The sequence below is a fragment of the Leucopleurus acutus genome (assembly GCF_964270905.1).
Source record: "Leucopleurus acutus genome assembly, chromosome: 7".
In the NCBI taxonomy this organism is placed as follows: Eukaryota; Metazoa; Chordata; class Mammalia; order Artiodactyla; family Delphinidae; genus Leucopleurus; species Leucopleurus acutus.
The window spans coordinates 86,306,759-86,326,992 of NC_139150.1; the positions used below are offsets into that span (position 1 = coordinate 86,306,759).

Genomic DNA, 20,234 nt, shown 5'->3' on the forward strand with positions numbered 1-20,234 from the left:
CTGCTGAAAGTTATTCTATAAAGCTACATGAAATATAAAAACGTAATTCAAAAATCACCAAAGAAACAGCAAGATAGTGTGGAATTTTCAAAGAAAGATCTTGGCACATAAGGTGGCACAGGCCTAGGGAGGCTTTTCTGATCCTGAAGAGGTAGTTTAAAGACAAAGCAGCAATTTTGACAGCCTTGCTAGAGAGTAAAAGTAGGAGGCCAGGCCTGTCAAAGTGAGGTCCTCGTAAACCACCCCACATTGAGGACTGCACCCACAGAGGTCCACCCTGAGAGTATGGGTGACCCAGAAGTAAACCAGCCTGCATACAGACTACAGCCTAACTATGAAATTGAAACTGAATTAAGGTGGCCCCAGGTTGCTAGTGCTGCTGGGTACCTGCAAGATGCAAACAAAATTCCTCTCTGGAGAAAAATAACATCATCATACCTTTCTAGTTATTTCTGAAAATAATTTTTCAAATCCAACAAAATTAAATAATTAAAGACAGGCACACAGGAAGAAAAGAACACATGAACAAGAACCCAAAAACAACGGACAAGAACAACAACAACAAAAAAACCCAAAACAGAGAGGTACTCAAGATAGTTCAAAAACTAGACAAATCCCTGGTGGCACAGTAGTTGAGAGTCCGCCTGCCGATGCAGGGGACACGGGTTCGTGCTCCGGTCCAGTAAGATCCCACATGCCGCGGAGCGGCTGGGCCCGTGAGCCATGGCCGCTGAGCCTGCGCGTCCAGAGCCTGTGCTCCACAAAGGGAGAGGCCACAACAGTGAGAGGCCCGCGTACCGCAAAAAAAAAAAAACTAGACAAAAACTATAAAGTAACTAAGAGGGTCCCTTGTGAAGATGAAAGCCAAAATTTCATCAAGGAACTGAAAACTATAAAAAAATGACCCTGTAGATGAAAAACAAACAAACAAAAAAAGCAGGAATTCTAGAACTAAAAAAAAACTGAAATTAAGAATTCAACAGATGGGTTTAACAGCTAATTAAACACAGTTGAAAAGGGATTTGATAAACTTGGAAGATATATTAGAAGAAACTATCCAGAATTCAACATGGAAAGTAAAAACAATGGAAAAATACAGAAGAATGGATAAGATACACAGAAATACAATGAGAAAAAGCTAGAAAACCTATCTTCAATGCAATGAAAGGAAGAAAGGACCAACCTAGAATACTACACCAAGCTAAAATACTCTTCAGGAATAAAGGTAAAATAAAGTCCTTTTGACACACTGAAAGAATCTGTCACCAGTAAACCTGCTCTAAAGGACGCTCTTCAGGCAGATGGAAAATGATTCCAGATGGAAGTCTAGAGATGTCAGAAGAAATGAAAAAACAATAAAAAATGATAAATACATGTGAAATTTTAAATTAACACTTATGATATAAAATAAGAATAGTATTATTGGGGTTTTATTCATATATATACTGAAATTAAAATATAAAAAACAATAGTACATATGCCAGGAGAATGACAGACTTAAAGAGTTCTAAAGTCCTTGCATTTTCCAGGAAAAGGAGGATAAAAATGTTAACATTCGACTTTAATAATTCAAAAAAGCATACCATAATTTCTAGGCTATCCACTAATGGAAGAATAAAAGACAGTATAGAATCTCCAAATTATCAGAGGAGAAAAATTCATAGTAAAAAACACTTAACCCGCAAAAGGGCAAGACTGGAGAGAAAAGGAATATAGAATAGACAAAATAAATAAAAAGCACACAATAAGATGGTAGATTTAAACTCAAATATATCAGTAATTATATAATATGCAAATAGATTAAATTCCACAAGTAAAAACCAAAGATTATCAGTTTTGAATTTTTTAAAAAGCTAAATGTTGTTACAAAAGACACATCTAAAACACAACGATATAGGGATAACAGAGAGGCTAAAAGAAGAATAAGGAAAAAAATGCCATGTTAACCTAACCAAAAGAATCAAATAGAGAGGGTGGGAGGGAGGCGCAAGCAGGAGGGGATATGGGGATATATGTATACATATAACTGATTCACTTTGTTATACAGCAGAAACTAACACAACATTGAAAAGCAATTATATTCCAATAAAGATGTTAAAAAAAGAAAATCAAATAGTTTCAATTTAAGTACACTTTAGGGCAAAAAGCATTATTAGAGGTAAAGAGAATCACTTCACAATGATAAAATGTTTAATTTACCAGGAATACGTGACAATTTAAGTTTACATGTACACAATAACATGGGAATGTAGAACAACATATAAAGCTTAAAATATAACACAGAAATTAACATAACTACAATGAAAAATAATAAATTCCAATCATAGCAGGAAATTTTCACACACTTCGCTCGGTAAATCATAGGATAATCAGACAAAAATCCATGAATTACAAGTTTTCCCTCAAAGCACACTCTAAGCTTATGTGTTTATGTACACTAGTAGAATGCTCGTAGTAGTATTATTCATAATAGACCTAAATTGAAAACAACCTATATGCCAATCAAGAGTAGAATAAATAAAATATTCATACAAGGGAATACTATGGAGCAATAAAAATGTAGAAACTACTACTACAGTCATAGAGATGAACTGACAATCACTGGCTGAGAGAAAGAAACCAACCCATAAGAATATGTAAGGTATGATTCATTTATATAATGTTCAAAAACAGGTAAAACTAAACTGTAGTGATTACCCCAAAAAAGCCAGGAAACCTGCTACATTTAGAGGAAAGGAAGCAGTATTATTGGGAGGGTATGTGAGAAAGGCTTTCAGGATGCTGGCAATATTCTATTTATTGACCTGGATGGCAGTTACATATATATTAACGTTTTAATAGTTTATTAAAGTGTAAATCATGTTTATGTACTTTTCTACATGTATTATTTCCACAACTATAGAAAAATTGTTTTAACTTCTAGCTACATATTTGCCATACAGATATCACCCCAAAGGTAAGGAAAAAAAAGAAAACATAGTATAGTTTGTAAATGCGAATCAAGATGTAAAGTACTTGATGAACATAATAAAAGGTTTTAAATTGCTAAAATAGTCTGCATTTTCTATTTTTTAGTTGAGTTCTCTGTTTGAAAAAATTAAAACCACCAGAATTGGATACAGTTCCAGCACTTGCTCCCTCTTCTTCATTCCTGTCCTCAAAATGTCCCCATTTTCCCAATCCTGGCTCTGCGGAAGAGAAAATCCACAGCCTTCTCCCTCCATCTGCCTTCCCTTAGCTATATGGCTACTGCTTTGCCCTATGAGGGCCATTGCCCCAGGAAGGGAGAGACATCCAATCTACCACGCAGGGGAGGATAACTGGTGAGAGCATGAGATGGTCTGTGCTCATGTATGAGGCAGTGTCCATGTATCTCAAAAACAAAAAGAGAAATGTATGCCTTGTAAAATGGGGGTGATTCTTCAGATTCATAGTGATTTCAACTTTTTTCACAAATGCACTGATTTTTTTATACCAGTTAATCTGCACACTTACTACACAACTGAGAACTAACTATACTCTTGATTGATACCACATCTTTTGATTGGTACCAAAATCCTTGATACTGCCCGGAATGTAAATCCTTGGCTTTCTTATGATCCTGCTGAGTGTATATGCCCTCACATGGACGTCTATGCCTATATTCATTTCATACAAACAACTAAAGAAATATTGTTTAGCATCTTTTATTTAAGAGCATAAAAGAAAGGTGGACGTTCAATGACATATTTCCTCAAAACTCAAGATTTTAACAAGTATTTTGTGTGTGTGTGCGCACACACACACACACACACACACACACACATATATATACTAATGTATACTAACTAGCAAAAGCAAAGGGCATGGAAAGTCAGAAGGAAATCCCCTTTTTCATTTCTTGAATATTTCTCTTTTAGCACATTTACACAGGTTCCTAAGGAATCAAACCATGATTTCACCTTCTCTACATAGAGACTAAAAATAACAGAATTGCTAGTCTCCTCAGTATATATATCCAAAAGAAAATAAAATGACCTTCAGAAATTCTTATGAAGAGTGAACTAAAGGGAAAGTCCTATGAGCAGAGAGACCTAGACACCTGAATGGAAATGACTGTCCTGTGAAAGATTCCCATGTGCTTGTTCATGTCCCTGTTTCCTGCTGATCAGAGGAAAGCAGGAGGTGGGAGGGGGAGGAGTAAAGTGGCAAGGAAAACCAGCTCTGGGGTCCAGCAAACACCTGAGATACCCAAAAGAGACAGGGTCAAAATGGTGTCAGGTTGGGATCACTGCATTTGCCCTTTCCCTCTCATCTATAAATTGGTCAAAAGTTACTTTGTTGCTTGCCAAGTACTATTCTATGAACTCAAATCACATGGCACAAAGATACACTATTGCATACCCTCAATAACCTCAATGTCTATGAGGGTTCATACTCAGACTCAAAGTACAGCAGGTGAGAGAGACGTAATACTTCAGGGCTAAAAGATTCCCCCATTTTGGTTGACTTCTATTCTTTAGGAAAAGGATATATTCAAAAGCTTCAGAGACATGTCGACACAAGGTATATGGATTTCACCAGGCACAATTCATTAGAGTAGAAGAAGGAAATAAAAGCATCAAAACACTTAACGTACTGTCTGAAGAAAGATGACAAAAAGTGAAGAAACAATTGGGAGACAGGCTGGAACAAAGCATCCTAATTCATTAAAAACAAAAACATTTCCCTTAATTTAGAAATCAAGAGGTTTAAGAACCTGGCATGGGACAGCCCTAGGCCAGTGGTTCTCAAATTATCTTTCAGAAAGCAAAGTGGGTTCCTAAAGTTCTATGTTAACACCTGAGCATTTCAGCAGCCCCAACTTCAAAGAGCCACAAGCAGGGCTGCACAGTATGTCCAGTCTACCACAGTGCTAGGACCAGTGACCAGTAATGACATGAGCAATTTCAGCCTCTTGCTTAACATTATATGACATTATTTCCCCTCCTAAGTTACTAGGTTTCAGGATGGAAAAATAAACATTCTATAATTTAACCTGTGATATTCTGGTCCTCCATTTGCATTACTGTTGGTTGAATGACACTTTCACATCTCAAATGGTGGTTCCATCTAGAAACATCTTAGAACTCAACCTTTTAAAGATTTTCTGAAAAGTCTAAAAAGAATCCCTACTCAGCTGATATGATGAAGAATCTGGTACCTTTAAAGTTCTGTCAAAGGATACAACTGCCATGGATGAAAGAAAAAATATTTAAAAAATCATTTAGCCTTAATCATCGTTTTCTTTCATGGCAAATATGAGGTAATCTATAAAACCACGTGTGCAAATAAGAGTAGCCAGTGCCACATTTTGAATAGTGTGAGAAATTCTAAAGCAGTTATTGTAAATTAATCATGAGCACTGAAGTAATTACCAAGGTCCTACCATCTATACCTTCTAAACCAGTGCAGTGTGTAACACCCAGGATGACAAACGTGAAAATAACAACAGTGATATAGAGCTTTAAAGCTCTTTTAAAAATCATTTAGCAAAATGAAATCTTGTGTTAAAGTTCTACATAGAAAATGGACAGACCCATGCAAATCATATATCTGATAAGGGATTAATATCCAGAATATACAAAGAACTATAACTCAATGATAAAAAAACAAATGACCCAGTTTTTTAAAAATGGGAAAAGGGCTTGAACAGACATCTCTCCAAAGATATACAAATGGCCAATAAACACATAAAAAGAAGTTCAACATCACTAATCATTAGGGAAATGCAAAGCAAACCACAATGAGATACACTTTATACCCATTAGGCTGGCTATCATCAAAAAACACAAAAAATAGCAAGTGTTGGTGAGGATGTGGAGAAACTGGAACCTCAACTGCTGGTGGGAATGCAAAAGAGTGTAGCTACTGTGGAAAATGGTATGGTGTTTCCTTTAAAATAATTAAACATTGAATTATCATATGATACACTTCTATGTACATACCCCAAATAACTGGAAGTTGGGCTTCCCTAGTGGCACAGTGATTAAGAATCCACCCGCCAATGCAAGGGACATGGGTTTGAGCCCTGGTCTGGGAAGATCCCACATGCCGTGGAGCAACTAAGCCCGTGTGCCACAACTACTGAGACTGAGCTCTAGGGCCCACAAGCCACAACTACTGAAGCCCGTGTGCCCTAGAGCCCGTGCTCTGCAACAAGAAAGGCCACCACAATGAGAAGCCTGCATGCCATAACGAAGAGTAGCGCCCACTCACCGCAACTAGAGAAAGCCCGTACACAGCAACGAAGACCCAACGCAGCCAAAAATAAATAAATTAATTTAAAAAAAAAAGAAAGTAGGGACTCAAACAGATAATTTGTTTCCCCATATTCATAGCAGCATTCACAGTAGCCAAAAGGTAGAAACAACCCAAATGTTCATCAACGGATGGATAAACACAATGAATATATGCAGACAGTGGAATATTACTCAGTCATAAAAAGGAAGGAAATTCTGATACATGGATGAACCTTGAAAACGTTATGCTAAGAGGAATAAGCCAGACACAAAAGGACAAGTACTGTATGACTCCACAGATAGGAGATACCTAGAATGGTCAAACTCAGAGGCAGAAAATACAATGGTGGTTGTCAGGCGCTGGGAGAAATGGAGGAGGTGGGGATATATTGTTTAATGGGTAAAAAGTTTCCGTTGGGAAAATGAAAAAGTTCTGGAGATGAAGGGTGGTGATGGTTGCACAAGAATGTGAATGTAATAATGCCACTTAACTGTACACTTTTAAATAATGGTTAAAATAGTAAATTTTATGGTATGTATATTTTACCACAATTAAAAAAGAAAGGATGGACCTGGGTGGAGTGGCTCCAGTCAAAGCAGAGGCAGGACCTGGAGCACACCCTGGGTCTGAGCCATGCCCTCCCTGCCAAAGCCCCCTCCTCATAATAGTTCTAAAAACACTGCTGGTTGCCCATCCAACAGCCTAACTCCTCTACTGCTTCTTTGTTAACAGAATCAGTTTTGTCCAGGAATCTCACAGCCACTGAGTCTTGGGGGAGGCTGGGATCTTCCCAAATGCCAGGGGTGAATCTTGATTAATGAAGACCAGTGGATCTCAAACATTTTATTCTCAGGCCCCCTTTATACTCATACACGTTATTGAAGACATTACTGACAGCTTTTGTTTAAGTGAGTTATATTTATCAATATTTACCACGTTAGAAATTAAAACTGAGAAAATTTAAAACCCAAGAATATATTCTATTAGTTGCCAGAGCAATGACGTCATCATATATCATGTAACCTCTTAACAACTCCACTGTAGACTAGTGAGAAAATTAGACTAGTAAAAAACACAAATGATGTTTTAGCATTATTATGAAAATAGTTTTGCTCTTGTGAATCTCCTGAAAGAGTCTCAGAGATACCCAATGCCACATTTTGAGAATGGCTGGTGCAGACCAGTCATGGTATTTCCATTTGTCTTCCGACTAACTGTAGGAATGTAGGAATGGGCAATGTTATGCAACTCTGGACAATAAGAACTTCAGCTGGAGGATTATTGAGAGAGTCTTTCTCAATCTTAAATAAATTCACTTTTTTCCATATTAGACACTGTAGTCTTCATGTGACACAAAATAACAGCAGTAGTTACCTTGGGAATCAAGCAATAAGTAAGCCTGAGGGGACTGGCCAACATGCTGCAAATAGCAAAGCAGAAAGATGGACCGGGGTCTTCTCACTAGCACAGCTGAGGGAATGAAGGAGCCAATCCTGAAAATTTTCCTTTTGGCTTAAGTCACCTTTCATTGTGTTTTCTTACAGTCAAATGTGTCCTAGCTGGCATATCTCCTCAGAACCTAGTTTGCTGAACACATTCTGAAAACCACCATTGTGTACGTAGCTGGCACACAGTAGAAGCTCAATAAATATTTGTTGAACAAATGTGTGAATAAATAAATAAGTAAACAAACAAATCCACTAAGGCTGTTGTAAAGGAGAGACTAAGATAAAATTTTGACTGATTTTGTGTTGAAAGAACACTGTGTAGCTCCCAGATTGTCAACATTTAAAACAACGCTCATTATAAACCTCATAGTATCAAAAATGGCTGCATACTGTACCTGTCAGGGGGGCCAAGAGAGTTAGAAATTGCTTCCTTTTAGTCTGCACAATCTCCAAGCCAGAGGTATGAGAGGTAAGTCTACACATGCCAAATACAGACCATAACGTACTCAAAGTGGCAACCTGATAAAAAGCACTGGTTTTTATTTTTCCTCATTTCCCCTGAGCACGAGTCAACTGAAGTCACTTCTCCCATGAAATAAGCACCAAACAGAGATTTATGGACAGAATGCTAGAAAACACACTGTTTATGGAAGAAGGAAAAGAGACAAATCAAACACCTAGCCTCCAATCAATGTCACTAACTAGGGGCACAATGGCCTTGTCTGAAACTACTTAAAACCTCCATAAATATAATCAAATATAAAGTTAAGAAATTTATGCTCAACTATGCTTAAACTTCACAATATTCCTCCTCTTCCTTACTGAAAACCTGATACCAGTATTTTTAATTTACTTTAATGTTTCTTTGCTTCATTACTTTAAGTAGAAGTGATCGATTTGTCTTTTTGTTTGTAGCGTTCTAAAAAAATTCACAATAAAATATTCTTGTTCCCATAAAGCACTTATGAGAGAAACAAGTGATATTTTTTTCCCCTAAAAACAATGAGGTTTTAAGAAAAGGTCCACTAGGAGGAGCTGGCTTTTTCTCTGTTGAGTCAGAAGTGTCTGGCCTCTGAGCTACTCTAACCAAAAACACAGACCTGAAATTTGCAGATAATTTCAAACAAACCCCAATCATAAACAAAATCTGGGCCTAAGGAATCAGAGGAGGCAACTGCAATCCAGGTGCAGAGTGTACACATTCTTCACTCAACTTCGCCAAGAATTAGGGAAGTTTAATTTAGCAGATAACTTTCTGGGGATTTACTGAGCTCCATTCTCCCACCCATGTCCCTAGCCACATGGGAAGTAGAGCTGCTCCCTGGATCTGGCTTCCAAGTAGAAGCATCCCTTCGTGAGTGGTTTACCTTTGAAGCTGCTCAGATAGAACCCCCTGACCTTGTTCTGCATCAGAGAACCAAAGACCTAGTATTGGGACTTGAAAAATACCAGTCTTCCCACATACATTCTGTTAGAAATAGTGGTTACTTACTTTCCTTGCATTCCTGTCTTCAATTCACTTAACTGACAGTAAGACCGTGAGCTTTTGGTGAGACCAGATAACAAAAATGGGCTGAGGAGCACATTAGATATAAAAATATTAGAAATCTTTTTGCCTACTTGGCTGCAAGGTATTTCTGCCTCTTTCCACCCTTAGTTCTACTCATAATTTATTACTAAATAAACAAAAACAAACAAAAAATCCCACACATTTATTGGAAAACTACCATACGACAGGAACTCTAAAAACACTGCAAATAAAAAGATGGCAGGGGCTTCCCTGGTTGCGCAGTGGTTGAGAGTCTGCCTGCCAATTTAGGGGACACGGGTTCGTGCCCCGGTCCAGGAAGATCCCACATGCCGCGGAGTGGCTGGGTCCGTGAGCCATGGCCGCTGAGCCTGCGCGTCAAGAGCCTGTGCTCCGCAACGGGAGAGGCCACAGCAGTGAGAGGCCCGTGTACCGCAAAAAAAAAAAAAAAAGATGTCAGTGTTACCTGCTCTCAAGCAACCCATGGCTAATGAGGAAATCAGTAACTGCAAACAGATAAAACATAATCCCTTCTGGGAAGGACTGCGAGAGATGGAAACACAGGGTGCTGCAGGGAGCATTAAGAAGGGGCACCTCGCCCAGCAAGAAACAGCAATCTCTCACTCTCCCATTCAAACACATTGTTTACATTTTCACCTCTGTTCGGTTTTCAGCATCTAAAAGAAGTGCCACTTGGTGCCAAGACAAGCACAACTGCAGGCACTGACATCTTAAGACACTATTCAGTTAGAACTGTGAGCAGTTAGGTGTTTGGAAACAACTGAATTCTTAAAATTACCATGAAAATGAAAAATAAGGGACTTCCCAGGTGGCGCAGTGGTTAAGACTCTTCCGCCTGCCAACGCAGGGGTTCGGGCCCTGGTCTGGAAAGATCCCACATGCCGCAGAGCAACTAAGCCCATATGCCACAACTACTGAGCCTGTGCTCTAGAGCTTGCGAGCCACAACTACCCAGCCTGCGTGCCACAACTACTGAAGCCCCTGCGCCTAGGGCCCGTGCTCCGCAACGAGAGAAGCCACCGCAATGAAAAGCCCATGCAGTGCAACGAAGAGTAGCCCCTGCTCGCCGCAACTAGAGAAAGCCTGCGCGCAGTGACGAAGACCCAATGCAGCCAAAAATAAATACATAAATTTATATATGTATAAAAAAATAAAAGGTGAAATCCTTGTAGAGCACTATGGCATCCTGCTTAATCCCACGCATCTTTTTGGGGCTGCAAGCCTCTGAAGGAGGAGTTTAAATAAATGTATGCTAATGGTCACTGAAGTCACACAGAAAAGCATTTTTGGGGTTAGCTTTTAGTACTATGTAAAACCAAATATCTGACTTTGTTTCCTTTAAACCCTCAGCCCACGTGACCTCCAGTTAAGATGGCAAGTAAATTCACTCTTTGATGGATCCCCTCTACTCCAAACACAGCAACGAGAGAGGAAACAAGAAGAGAAAACCAAGAGGATGCAGGCAAGCTCAAAAACAATATAAACATTTCTGTGAAACTGATATAGGACAGAAACACAGTGAGGTAAATCCTCAAAGTTAAAGCCTTTAGCCCGCTAAGCTCAGGATCCAAAAACAGGCACTGAAACTGGAAGCATGAGACCTACACAATTTGGTGGCTAACCATAACCCACAAAGGACAGACTCAGACCTAGCATCATACTTGAAGGCAGGGTCAGAGGTGAAACTGGAGGAGGGTTCCTCCATTCCTGAAAGAAAGATGGTTATCTCATATGGAGCTGTGGCCTAGGGAGGAGGGAGAACATAGACCAGCCAGAGACCAGGAACTCAATGAAGCAGCCTGTGATTGCCCAAGTAACTGAAACACCACTGCAGTTCTAGACTGGGGCTCTGTGGAAGCCAGTCAGAGACAACTATAAATTGCTAAACAAGAAAAGACTGAGCAGAGAGGGAGAAAGACAGGTGGAAAATGAATGAATGAAAGCAATTAAAAAATATATCTCATTCAAAATAGGCCATTCAACCAAAATTCTAAAGTACATGAAGAAATCTAATGCCAATAAAGGCAACTAAAAGTCAGCCATCAAACCACTAATTCATTTCAGATGAAATGAAAATTATAAAATAGTCCAACAAAATAAGTATATTTAACTGAATTAAAGACTTAAATTTAAGACCTGAAACCATAAAACTCCTAGAAGAAAACAAGCAATAAGCTCTTTGACATCCGTCTTTAGGAATTTTTTTTGATCTGTCTCCTCAGGCAAGGGCAACAAAAGCAAAAATAAACAAAGGAGACCACATCAAACTAAAAACCTTTTGTACAGCAAAGGAAACTAGCAATGAAACAAAAAGGCAACCTACTGAATGGAAGAAAACATTTGCAAATGATATATCCAGTAAGGGATTAATATCCAAAACATATAAGAAACTCATACAACTCAATATGTAAAAAAAAAAAAAAAATCCAATTAAAAAATGAGCAAAAATGAGCAGAGGACCTGAATAGACATTTTTCCAGAGAAGACATACAGACAGGCATCAGGCACATGAAAAGATAGTCAGCATCACTAATCATCAGGGAAATGCAAATCAAAACCTGTCAAATGGCTATTGTCAAAAAAATAACAAAGAATAAACGTTAGCAAAGATGTGCAGAAAAAGGAACCCTAGTACGCTGTTGGTGGGAATGTAAATTGGTACAGCCACTACGGAAAACAGTATGGAGGTTCCTCAAAAAATTAAAAATAAAACTATCATATGGTCCAGATATTCCACTTCTGGGTATTTATCCCAAGAAAAGAAAAACACTAATTCAACAAGATATATGCAAACCAGTGTTCACTGCAGTTTTATTTCCAATAGTCAAGATATGGAAGCAACCCAGAAGTCCACTAATAGATAAATGGATAAAGATGTCACACACACACACATGAACACACACACACAATGGAATATTGCTTAGCAATACGAAAGTATGAAATCTTGCCATTTGTGACAACGTGGGTGGATCTAGAAGGTGTTATGCTAAATGAAATAAGTCAGACAGAAAAAAACAAATAACATATGATTTCACTTACATGTGGAATCTTAAAAACAAATGAACAAATGTAACAAAACAGAAAAAGACTCATAGATACATAGAAAAAACCAGTGGTTGCCAGAGGAGAAGTGAAATGGGCAATACAGGTGAAAGGGACTAAGAGGTACTACCAACTTCCATTTATAAAATAAATAAGTCATGGGGATGTACTATACAGCACAGTGAATACAGTCAGTAATATTGTTATAACTCTGTATGGTGACAGATGGTAACTGGACTTACTGTGGTGATCATTTTGTAATGTACAAAAATATCAAATCACTATGTTGTACACCTGAAACTAATATAACATTGTAAGTAAATTATACTTCAATTTAAAAATCAAAATAGGGCTTCCCTGGTGGAGCAGTGGTTGAGAGTCCGCCTGCCCACGCAGGGGACACGGGTTCGTGCCCCAGTCCGGGAAGATCCCACATGCCGCGGAGCGGCTAGGCCCGTGAGCCACGGCCGCTGGGCCTGAGAGTCCGGAGCCTGTGCTCCGCAATGGGAGAGGCCACAACAGTGAGAGGCCCGTGTACCGCAAAAAACAAAACAAAACAAAACAAAAAACAAACCTACACAAACTAAAATATTAATTGTAAAAAGAAAATCTCAAAAGCTACCAGAAAGCACCCTGCATATCACTGGATCTGCTGGGTCACAAGGCTCAAGAGGAAAGCTGCTGGAGCTCCGGGTGAGCTCACTGAGACCGGACAGCCTGCCGAGACAATGGGGAATTAAGCAGCTCAGATCAGCACACCCAGGCTGATTCAGAAGTCCCACAAGAATTTTGCCTCTTCCCTTAACAGTTGGTGGATACAAAGTGAAGTGACCGTCTTTCATTTTAGAGACAACCCCAAGAAACTCCCTGAAAAAGCAGAACCTTAAATGTTTCCAGCAACTTCTAGCAACAAGAGATTTGTCCTCCCTGGAATGATAGTCTGGATTTAAATTTCTCTTCCTTGCTCACCATGCTTCTGCCAGCAGCATCAAACATGGACTTGCTTGGATGCCTTGTTCACCATCATGGTATGACAACCAACCTCAGACCAAGACTCATTATACAGCAAAAGAAGTGAGGCAAGGAGCTGATGCCAGCAGGGTTCACTGTCAGCTCTAGTTATTACTAGCTGCTATCTGAACTTGATGTTTTTTCATCATTTTTGCTTTAATAACCACAGTAAAATGAGTCTTGCTACCATCAATGTCCTCTTTCTCTCCTATCCAGCTTCAGCTATCTCAGTGAATACCGCTATTTCTAGAACTCTTCCCCTACCTGTTTTACAAGAAGCAGAGAAAACTCAAGGGGAGAACCTATAGTAGTTCTAATGGGCCTGGAAAGGATAATATGTCAAGTTATTCACTCAAATTTTAAACCATACAAGGCACAATACTAAGATTAGGGAATTGTGCTTTGTTTTCCAAACTCATTTAAAGATGATTACAATAGTCTCCCCCTCCCCTCAAGGAGCTTAAAATGAACACAGAAGGGGCTTCCCTGGTGGCGCAGTGGTTGAGAGTCCGCCTGCCGATGCAGGGGATGCGGGTTCCTGCCCCGGTCCGGGAAGATCCTACATGCCGCGGAGAGGCTAGGCCCGTGAGCCATGGCCGCTGAGCCTTCGCGTCCGGAGCCTGTGCTCCGCAACGGGAGAGGCCACAACTGTGAGAGGCCCGCGTAACGCAAAAAAAAAAAAAAAAAAAAATGAACACAGAAGTTCTAGACCAGCAAAGCTGGAGGTCAAATGAGATACTAGTAAAATAGAATAAAGAAGAAAATACATAGGGAAAGACAATTTATGGGATATTATTATCTAATATCAGAGCATGACATTGTTTCTGCTATGCTGTATACAAACAGAATAAAACTAAAGCCATGGCAAAAACAGGGTTCTTTCTGTAGCCCTTCAGGCTTTCATGAAGCTCTTAGTTATTGCCAATTACAAAAACCCTGACCCAGGCTCACTTGAACAATTCACATAAATTCTAGCTTGTAAGTCATTTAGTTTTGTTACATTTTATTGGTCTGATGGGGGTACTCTATTTATGAGCCATTGTATGTGTAACCTCTACCAGGCCTTAGATGTAATGAAATTCTAAGATAAAGAGCAACTGACTAGTTGACGTAAGTAAAGCAGAAAAAATCCCAACAAGTGATTCACAGGCCCATAGAATTAAAAAAAAAAAAAAGGCATAATATTGGGTTTTATTTGTCCAATATAAAAGACCATAATGTTAGACTATACCAACAAGGGCCTAAAAAAAAATTTAGTAGGTCTGCTATATTTGACCCAATTTTGGTCCTCATTAGAATTTCAGGTATAGTGAAAATTTGCAGTTACCTCTCCAACACCCATTTTCTACATTCCTCCTTCCTAACAAGACCCGAAATTTCCCACCCAGCAGATTTTGGTGAGACAAGAATAGCTCTGATTGGTTCTCAATCGGGGCAACCTTGGTTCTCAATCAGGGGCAATCTTGATTCACAGGGGGACCTTTGACAATGTGTGAAGATATTTTTGGTTGTCATAACTGGAGGAGTGTGCTGCTGAAACCTAGTGAGTACAGGCCAGCGATGATGTTAAACATCCTATAATGCACAGGACAGTCCCCCAAGACCAATAATTATCTGGCCCAAAATGTCACTCCCTCACCCATGCTAGAACACTCTTCTCTCACTCAGGAGCTACTGAAAAAAGACTCTCTCTTTGTCAGATGTAAAGGAAATAAGAATTCTAGTTGCTGCTGGGAGCCATCTCACAACCACACGGAAGCCAGCTTTAGGGTGAAGTGTGGTAGGCAAACACAGATTTCAGGTGATGATGTCCTGCCATTAGGGCTCTTTAAAAAGATATACCACTTTTTGGACAATGACTCCTTTTTTTCCCCCCTCATTATATGACCTTTTCACCCCATAGCACACTACATAAATCATCAAAGGTAATATATTGACATTACGATTTCAGAGAAAGAACACTCACTAATTTATACAACACAGCAGTTTTTTGTCAAGAATATCACAGTACAAAAAGATTTTAAAAATCATTCAAATATGCCACCTTATCTGCAGTAGGCTAAATGACGGCCCTCTCAAATGTAAGGTCCCCCTGGGACCTGTAATTATTACTTTGAAGGAGTGAATTCATATTCACCTTGTAAGGCAAAAGATGTGATAGTTAAGGATCTTGAAAGGAAGTATCAATACTTATAACAGATTATCAAGGTAAGCCATAAAAGTAATCAGATGTATCCTTATGAGAGAGGGAGAGGGCGTTTGAGACAGACACACAGAGGAGGAGGCAACGTAAAGACAGGCAGAGATTGGAGTGATGTAGCCACAAGCTCAGGAATGCCAAGCTGGCAACACCGGAAGCCAGGACCAGATTCTCCTCTAGTGTCCCCAGCAGGAGAGCGGCCCTGCCAGATTGCACACTTCTGGCCTCCAGAACTATACACGAATAATACATTTCTGTTGCTTTCAGCCACTAAATTTGTAGTCATTTGTTACAGCAGCCTCAGGTAACTAACAGCATCCTACAAAGAGGTATAAAAATTGCAGACTACAAGAACGGAAGCAAACTTATATCTTGCTATTTTTTTGTTCCCCAAGATACTTCTTCTTTGATGCCAACGGTTTTCACAATCAGAAGTTTCTTCTGTCAAAGTCCCAAAGAAAAAAAATTATCACTAAGCACTCCTGATATTGAATACATGCCTGAAAACCCATCACCTGACTCTACCATCTTCCAAAGAATGGCTCCTTCCCTCTTCCATCAATCCCCACAGCCTGTCAAGATGCCTCTTTCTTATTTATTGAGGCAAGAAAGCAACATTTTATTTATATTTTATGTATAAACTGTAGTTGTTTTCAAATTATGGTTTACTTTTTACATAAAAATGTTTTCATTGCTCAATGATATATTTGTCTATTTGTGGAAAATGTTTGGGTATCTTAGGTTGAAACACCTCATAAATTTTCCCATTAAAATTAACAGAAGTAGTTTTTTCTTCACTAGCTTTTCACTTAGTGACTGAGTTTACAGAAATGAATTAAAGTCATTAAGGTATATCTATTTCATCTATAGTAAATGCCTGGTAAGTAGATTGATTTCTTAACCCTCTTCATTAATGCCTTATCAAGAATATGGAACAAAAAGTTTTAAAAATGGTTCAAACATGCCATCTCATCTATTGTAAATTAAATGGTACTCTCCCATTCCAAAATATTGAATATATGTCCACATCCTAATCCCTGGAACCTGTTAATATTACCTTTAAGGAATGTAAGAGCTATAAGTTGGAAATCAGTGATCCAGCCCAACCCTTTCACTTCACTGAAGAGGTAACAGGGGAAGGAGCAATGAAGTACCTTCCTTAGACCATCCATCTGGTTGGAGTCCCAGCAAGAACAGAATCCAGGTCTCCTAGCACCTAGTCCAGTATGCTACCTAAGGTTGTATGAAGGAACTGAAGAAAAATACGATGAATAGAGAGTCAGAAAACAACAAAACTTTTTTCTTTTTTGAGAAAAGATGAAATGATACAGACATTCTTTAGCCTAGAAAAGGGAAGGGTAGTGAGTAAGTTAATAAATGCCTAGAAGTGAAGAAAACACTGACTGACGAAAGGCTACCTGACATACACTTATTTTGCACTGATAACAAGACCTTGACTTTCTTTTTTTGAGTCTTAGAACCCAAAGAGTCTTCAAGACTTTAATTATACAAGACTCTCTTATATTAGATTCTACTAGCACTATCTCAGTTGCAAAACAAAAACTCACACAACTAGCCCAAGTCAAATGGGGGGTGGTTACAAAAAGGCTACAAAAGATATCATGGATACACAAGGAAAGAAAACAAAGATTAGGTGGACCAAACGAGAACTGGAACTAGAAGCTCCCACCACCGTCTCTCATGGGTCTCTATACATCTGCTCCACTCTACAGCTTCTCACTATAGACTAGCTTCTTCTGCTTTTTTTGTTGCCTCTGACTTGCACATGGCTTTTATGGTGTAGTTCAAAACCTGGTCACAACTCTGTATGATCCTTCAGCCCAAGGATTCATCATCAACCAATTAACTCAGAATCTCAAGGTCCCCATTCTCAGGAGGAAAATTTAATTGGCTCAATCCATCCAATGGAGTCTCTAAATTGTTTTCTATTGGGTCAGCTGCTCATCCCACAAAGATAGGTGTTCGACAGGTACTAAAGTCTGTGCAGATTCTTCAAAGGCGAGAATAGCAAAGAGGAAATGATCAGCATGTGTATTAAGGTACTCAAGAGTTATATAGCTCTTTTATTAGGTTGGCCAAAAAGTTCGTTCACGTTTTTATGAACATCTTAACAGAAAAACCTGAACGAACTTTTTGGCCAACCCAATGGTTAAGCCTACCCAGGAAGATTATGTCATTTCTGTATTTGAGATCTGTGGAAGAGATGACCACTGTCTGTAAACAGAGTAAGAGTCATTTAAAAATTTCCTTCTAGCTCTATGGGTCTAGAGCAAAACCTTACTACTTAGTATTATCAGATTGTATCATTTATCCAGAAGTACCTCCAATTAGCAGACCATCAAGGAAATCTCAGGAAATGAAAGAACATCTCTGTTATACAATATGGTCACTGACTTGCCATTATTGGGGGAAAGGAAGGGAGGAAAGGAATAAAGGGAAGATATCAGTAGTGCTTACAGAAGTAAAAATCGTCTGAACTAGTTATGGTCAAAGTACAGTGCAACAGTTCAACAGAGCACTGGAATTGTAACAGAACTGGTCCTTGGGTAATTAAAAAAAAAAAAAAGCCTGACAGGGGTTGAGGAGAGGGGAGGATGAATAGGCAAGACACAGATAATTCTTAGGACAGTGAAACCACTCTGTATGATACTCTAATAGTGAATACATGTCATTATATACTTTTCCAAACCCATAGAATGTACCACACCAAGAGTGAACCCTAAAGTAAATGATGGACTTTGGATGATTATGATATGTCAATATAGGTTCATCAACTGTAACAACTGTACTACTGTGGTACAGGATGTTGAGAATGGGGGAGATTGTGCATATATAGGGGAAAGAAATATATGGGAAGTTTGCACTTTCCACTCAATTTTGCTGTGAACCTAAAACTCCTCTATTAAAAAAGAAAAGTCCTTTTAAAAAGGCCATGGTGACAGGAGCAATTTTGGCCCAACAAACCCAAACCTACCCTAGACACTCTGAGCATAAGAGTCAGAAATAGCAGGAGCAGAGTGAAAAAGAGAAGAACAGCTCTCAACTATTATCTGGCAGCAGCTGTAGCCCTCATACCCAATATAATAAAAGTAATCAGTTCCCTGAGTTACAATTTCATAAATTCAGACAGCCAGATGCTTGCTTCCTCCAGACACAGAGGATAATTCCTGTTGGTTATACTATGAGGTATTATCTGCTTCAAAGTCTACTATGTGAACTCCTCAACCACCAGGAAATTAAAATACAGAAGTTTTTTATTGGGTCCTCCCCTAACTCTACCCTCAAGATATTATGCATTTCCAATGTCAACTAAGAATTTCACAGGGGAAATCTCCTCTCACATGTAAGATATGAAGGGTTTTTTGTTGCTGGGTTTGTTTGTTCTTAAAGAAGTTTTCATCCCGACTTAGACTGCAGGATATTCTAACAGTACCATATGGCCTCTGGCATTAATTCCATGGACCAACTTTTCTTTAATCCCTTCCTCTAACAGATGTTCCTCTCCCTGTCACAAGGAACCTAGTCTTTTTCTTACCCTCCTCTACCTCATCTTCAAGACCCCTCATTTAGGGGCAAGGTAATCTCAAGTAACAGCTTAGTTATGTACGTATGTACCCAGCCTAAGTATTAATAATGTGCTACTGATCATTCCTTGTCACACCCCAAGACTTGTATTTGGTCTGGCAATCCTCAAAAGGTTTAACGACATTTATTTGGCTAAGATCTTAAAAAAAAAAAAAATGAAAAAAAAAACAAAACAAAGAAAGAGTATGAGTCCATTTGCTTACTAACTGTGGGTAAAGATCTTGAAATTTTCCACTAGCTTAAGAAGCATAAATGTAACCTTCGGCTAATTAAAGTTAAGACTTGAAAATAAACTAGCTCATACATAATGACTTTTGTCTACTTTGTCTTCTGTTTCTATGCCTCTTTCCTAATAGTACAAATTTCTTCCTTTAAACATTTGGGAAGGAAGATCCTATGAAAGTACAAAATGTTTACATGGTATATCCTGGGTCTTACCCATCATTTTCATTGGAAAAAGAAATTTACAAGCCATACTTTTATTCATTAAAAAAAAAAAATTCCCAAGCACTAGTTCTGAGTTACTTGTAGGGACTCCACAATCAAAGGGTTCAGGAGTCAGGTAAGGTTTCTAACTGTATGCTATAACCTCTCTTAGGGTATCTCAGTGCACAGTAACTTGTTAAAGACTGGGAAGTCTGGCATTCACACGATCATTCAACAAACATTCATTAAATGGCTACTGTGTACTAGGCACTGTGCCAGAAATTAGTGACAAAATGTAAGTCCCAGGAACAGTCCCTTGCCTCAAGGAGCCTCAGTCTAAAGAGTGATTTTCAAATCGCAAGTTGTGAAATCAATTAGGTAAATAGCAACCAAGGATTTTTTTAAATGAAGTAAGATATAGTAGAAAATATCATAGTGTACCATACATAGCAAGAGTAGGTGCTATTTGGTGAAACCTTTAAAAAAATTATGGGTGTGTGTGTTCTAAATAGGATATAAAGTGTATTTCTTATTGTGGAACACAGTGAAAAAGTTTTCAAAAACCCTGCTCTAGCAGAAGAAATACAATAGAAATTATAATAAAATATAATGGGTGATATAAGAGAGTAAACAGAGGATCCTATGGGAACAGCAAAGAGCATTCCCAAAACTTTTTTTGAGCCTAAACCCA

At 38.7% G+C, this 20,234-nt stretch overlaps 1 protein-coding gene across 1 annotated transcript in view; it reads right to left on the bottom strand.

The window, feature by feature from the left end:
- The window catches only part of FANCC (FA complementation group C), a 259,780-nt gene that overhangs the window by 179,272 nt on the left and 60,274 nt on the right, over nt 1-20,234 (bottom strand). The window lies entirely within an intron of this gene.